At 35.5% G+C, this 5,427-nt stretch overlaps 1 protein-coding gene and 1 long non-coding RNA gene across 8 annotated transcripts in view; one reads left to right on the forward strand and one right to left on the reverse strand.

The window, feature by feature from the left end:
• The window catches only part of LOC106869993 (adenosylhomocysteinase-like 1), a 420,486-nt gene that overhangs the window by 202,281 nt on the left and 212,778 nt on the right, over positions 1-5,427 (reverse strand). The window lies entirely within an intron of this gene.
• The window catches only part of LOC106869995 (uncharacterized), a 279,440-nt gene that overhangs the window by 47,406 nt on the left and 226,607 nt on the right, over positions 1-5,427 (forward strand). The window contains exon 2 of the long non-coding RNA XR_001409476.2: positions 4,369-4,602. This is a non-coding gene — a long non-coding RNA (uncharacterized LOC106869995). The remainder of the gene's footprint in view (positions 1-4,368; positions 4,603-5,427) is intronic.

A 5,427-nucleotide genomic window follows, 5' to 3' on the forward strand; every position in this document is an offset into this window, starting at 1 on the left:
TTTTTTTTATTATTATTTTAACAGCTATATTTTTATCTTATTTATTTACTTATTTTACTTTCTTCAGTTTCCTATTCAGATGCTTCTTCAGAAAAATTTAATATCATTTGCTGTTTCCAATAATCTTTCACGCATGTTTTCAATCTGTTTCTAATCAGGTTATGTCTGTCAGTGAAGAATCCAGTGTGTGTGTGTGAGAGAGAGAGAGAAAGAGAGAGAGAAAGAGAGAAAGAGAGAGAGAGAGAAAGAGAGAGAGAGAAAGAGAGAGAGAAAGAGAGAGAGTGGGTGGGTGTATGTATATATATGCCATCATCATCATTTTACATTTACTTTCCATGTTTGCATGGGTTAGATGAGTAATCATGCACAGAGTTACTTTCTATTCAGGGGTTATTGCTCTTGCCCTTGTAAATGAACCAGGAACTACTGCATTTACTTGTGTGTAAATCACACTTTTATACTTGCCAGCCCCTGTTAAACCACCCAACCCATGTCAGAATGGCAGATATAGTGTGACAATGGTGATGATGACACCATACTGATAACAGAGTTATGGCCCTTGTGCATGGACACAGCACAGTACAACTATAGAACATCCATCCTCATTTATCACAGAAGATTTAGTAGAAACAAACAAAAAAAAACAGTGATAATTGAATCGTCTCCTTGTATTTTATGAATGAAACAAATGGTAGATTTAGTGACACTGAAATTGTGGCCAACACAATGAAGCTTCAACCCCCACATATTTTTTTAATCATCTCTACTTTTTTTTCTGTAGAGAATACACTTCTTTGCATCATCTGTTTGTATCAGGCGCCGCCATACTTTTTCTGTTCACTGACCCCATGTTGATGGATAGGAGTACAAGTAAATCCATATAAAGAATATGTAACCCTACAGCACAGTGAAGCAAAAAGCATGCAATTGTCAGTGCATTGTGGGTAGCTGAGAATTGCAAGTGGTCACTGGGGAGCATTTTTGAAGTACAAGGTGAATCTTTGACTGGACGCTGACTCAGGATCACTGATGAATGCGGATAGATGAACTACAATCGAAACTTCACGATCATACAATCTTTTCTAGATTTAGGACTACTCCAGTGACCTACACCACAGTGTTTATGTAATTACAGACATTGCTGTGTGTGTTCTCAGGGAGATTCAGCATAACACAGAATGTAACAAAGCTGGCCCATTGAATTACAGGTACAATTCAACTTTCACAGGTGAGCGGAGCAGAACAATAAGCCATGGGAAATCGAACTCACAATCTTACTATTATGAGCTGATTCTCCCTAACCCCTAAGCCATTCACCTTCATTTGTTCCAACATTAAAACCAAAAATATTCCAAGTTCACCAAAACGACACTCTCGCCCACTCATTCCTTTTACAACCAAATATTAAATACATTCAGGTAAATATTTGTGTACGTGCGTGTACATATCTGTTTTGTTTGTCTTTTTCTCTTTCAGATCTATTTTGTTTGGCTTATGCAGCTGCAATGAAGACTATAAAAGACCCCTTTAACCACATCTCTGTCTAGCAACTCACTCCTTCCTCTCCCTCTCTCAGTCCCCAATTACTGCTATTTTTACTCTGGATCTCATTAGTTAGATAACTGCACTGTCATGTCAATCCTAAACAAGATGCTTTCCTTAATTAGTTGCTTTGATTTCAGCACTGCAGTTTTATTAACGAAGATGACAACAACCAGTCTACCTCTTGCTAACATCAAAACAAAGAAAGAAAGAATTAAGCAACATTGAGAAATGTATTGATATACACGTATCATCATCATTGTTTAATGTGTGAAGGTACATGGCTTAGTGGTTCAAGTATTCAGCTTACAACAGTAACGTTGTGATTTCAATACCTGGCAGCACATTGTTTCCTTGAGCAAGTCACTTTATTTCACATTGCCTCAGTCTACTAGGCTGACAAAAATGAGTAGAACCTGTTTTTTAAAGAGCCAGCCTTGTCACACTTTGTGTCAAGCTGAATCTCCCTGAGAACTACGTTAATGGTACACGTGTCTGTGGAGTGCTTAGCCACTTGCAAGTTAATTTCATGAGCAGGCTGTTTCACTGAATGGATATACTGGAACTCTCCATGTTGTAACCGGCAGAGTACCAGTTTATCATTCAATGTCCAGCTTCTATACTGGGCATTGAACATGGGCTGGCATTCCAACATGGGTTGGACAGTTCAACAGGATTCAAGAAACCAGAGAACTGCATCAAGTTCCAATGTCTACCTTACCATGGCTTCTACAGTTAGAAGCCCTTCTGAATGCCGACCACTTTACAGTGTGTACTGCGTGGTGATTTTTTTTTTTTTTTTTTGCTGTGGCACCAGCATTTGTGAGGTCACAAAGTAACCAACAAAACAAAGAAAAAGACCTTTCAACAAGGGGGGAATTGAAGTACAGAGGGAGGTGGCATTATGCAAGGTGTTGAGAAGCTAAACTATGATGGAGGGACAGGCACAGGGTTAACCCGCATTATATAAAGGTGGGTAGAAGTATCATCATCATCATTTCACAGCCATCTTCCCTGGTGTCATGGGTTTGACAGTTTGATAAAATCCAAAGAGGTAAAGAACTGCATCAAGCTCCAATGTTTGCTTTGACATAGTTTCTGTGGTCGGATGCCCTTCCTAATGCCAACCACTTTACAGATTTGTACTGGGTGCTTATTCCATTGCACCAGCACTAGTGAGATTGCCAAGTAACTTACAAACCCAAAGGAAAAGACCTCTTGACAAGGTGGAGTTCTATCAGAGAGAGAGATAGCATTATGCAAGATGTTGAGAGGATAAAATATGATAGAGGAGCAAGCACAGGTGTCCCATTATAGAGATATAGTATGGCTACCCCATACTATAGAAGGGTAACTAATATGTGTGTGTGTATACACACACACACACACTAGTAATCAACCTCATATGCACTGTCAGCATGAAAATATGCATAAATCGCTCAGGTTTATCTGGGCACATGAGGGTGTACAGAGAAAGCCATCAGAATGATCTGGAACAACCAAGAAGTCAAACAAATTTGTATGACTGTTGTATCCACAACAAGTTCTCTAAGTCACTGAGAGGATTCAAGAACTGTTGTTGTTGTTCTTTCTCACAATGTGTAATATTGAGATGATTTTACATAGGCAGCCATGATCATAGTCATTTAACTAGTCAACAACCATCACATGTATCATAATCGTTTAATGTCTGTTTTCCATGCTGGCATGGGTTGGACGGTTTTCCTGGGGACTGGCAAGGCAGAAGACTACACCAGGCTCCGTATGTATGTATTTATGCATATATGCATGCTTGTATGTACATATGCATTCTTTTATTCTTTTATGTGTTTTAGCCAGAGGCTGTGGTCATGCTGGGGCACTACCAGCGTTATCACCTTTTCAATAGCCATTGTTTGGTGACTGGCTTTTGGTGAAGGAGTGCATGTGTGTGTGTGTGTATATGTGATGTGTATGAACCCATGTACCGGATTTGCGTAATATATTTAAAATCATATACAAATATATTTCAAAAACAAACCATGATTCAAGTAACAGCCTTTGGCGAGAAACATATCATTTATCTACAAGTTCTTTAAATCCCAACCTTCTTAGAAGATACAGAAAAGAGACTAACTGATGCTCCTAAGTGATCTTTTGTTGAAAAATATTGGATAAATGCACTCCAACAAAGCATTACAAGAGAAAATCAAAGGAAAACAACAGGTCTTTATGTTTGATAAACAACAGCCTGTTTGTTAGAAAACATTGGTGTGTGTGTGTGTGTGTGTGTGTGTGTGTGTGTGAGGGGCTCATAGAAACAGAATTATGTTTGTCAATAAAAATAGAGATTGCATTCTTAGAAGATAATGATTGCAAGATGAGAATACACATGGATTAGACAGAGAAACAAAACACCCTTTGTGAATTAAGCTCTATGGCAAATAGTGGCTACTTCACAAATATTCAGGATTATATATATATATATATACACGCACACACACAAACATAAAAACAAATACAACAGGCACATATATACAAACATACACACACACACACATGTATATATATATATATATATATATATATATATATATATATATATATGATTTCAAAGTTAATTGTTATTCAATAGTTTATGAGATTATGTTGTGTACTATATCAAAGTGTAACTAGAAATCTTGTTTTAATAAGATGTAATTATTCAGTCAGGCCATTCCTGCATTGAAACACTAACCAGTCTTTTTCTCTCATAAGTGTTTAATTTCTTATATTCTGTTTTTTTTTTGTTTTTTTTTTTTCTTGGACTTCTATATCAAACGGTAAATTTTATATTTTTGATTTCAGCCGTGATAAATGTGGACAACTACGTAAAAATAATTGGATATGCTGATGTGCGCTACAATTGGCTATGACAAAAATAACTTACAAACTGTAGAAAGCCATCAAGGAACCAAAACTTACCTAGAAACAAAAAACAAAACAAAAAAACATTACAACATATAGAAAATTATTAACAACAATAAGAGGAAGAAAAAATTTTTTTTTTTTTTTTTTAAATTCAAGAAAACATGAGAAAAGGTAAGCAGCAAGTTTCTTAGTCATTAAGATACCAATTTGTCTGAGACAAGTGGTGGATCCATAACAGAAACTGACAAATATTTCACCCTTTACCATTCAGATTATTTTGTCAAATGTAATGTTTATTTATTCACATTGTTTTCAATTAATCATTTGTTATCTTGTAGTTTTGATGTTTTGATGAAGTAATTGTTTATTTTAAGAATGACATTGTAGGCTGAATGTGAGAGGTTGGATGTAGTTGGTTCAAACATAAGACATGTAAATCACTTGGGTCTGATATGAATGGTTTAAATGCTAAAACGTGAAAGTAACCCAAGTAAAAAAAAGTTCTGTGAAATTGTGTTAATTTGTTCCAAATACCACACTAATAATGACCAAATTACAAAGAATTTGACTAAATTCTTTGTAATTTTCAAAATTAACTGAAACAAGTGCAAAATATTTTGACAGAAATATATAAGAAAAAGATCAAAGTGTCCAATCTAAATTAAAATCTTAGATGACGTTTTCATGTTAATTTGTTCCAAATATCAGCTTAATGATGATGAAGTTATTTTGCCAAATACTTCATTATTTTCCAAACAAATCAAAACAAAGGTCATCAGATACGAGGTAGCAAAAGGGTTAAAGTGATCCGTATTAAAGTATTGCAACAAAATTTCATGATAATTTGTTTCACATACCAGCTTAACAACAAAGACTACTGTAGACCCAAAGCAACTAACGCCTTGCAAGTGACTTTAGCAGACAAAAATGTGTAGAAGCATGTTGTGTATGTATGTATGTGTGTGTGTATATATATATATATATATATATATATAT

This window comes from Octopus bimaculoides, chromosome 3 (genome assembly GCF_001194135.2).
Source record: "Octopus bimaculoides isolate UCB-OBI-ISO-001 chromosome 3, ASM119413v2, whole genome shotgun sequence".
In the NCBI taxonomy this organism is placed as follows: domain Eukaryota; kingdom Metazoa; phylum Mollusca; class Cephalopoda; order Octopoda; family Octopodidae; genus Octopus; species Octopus bimaculoides.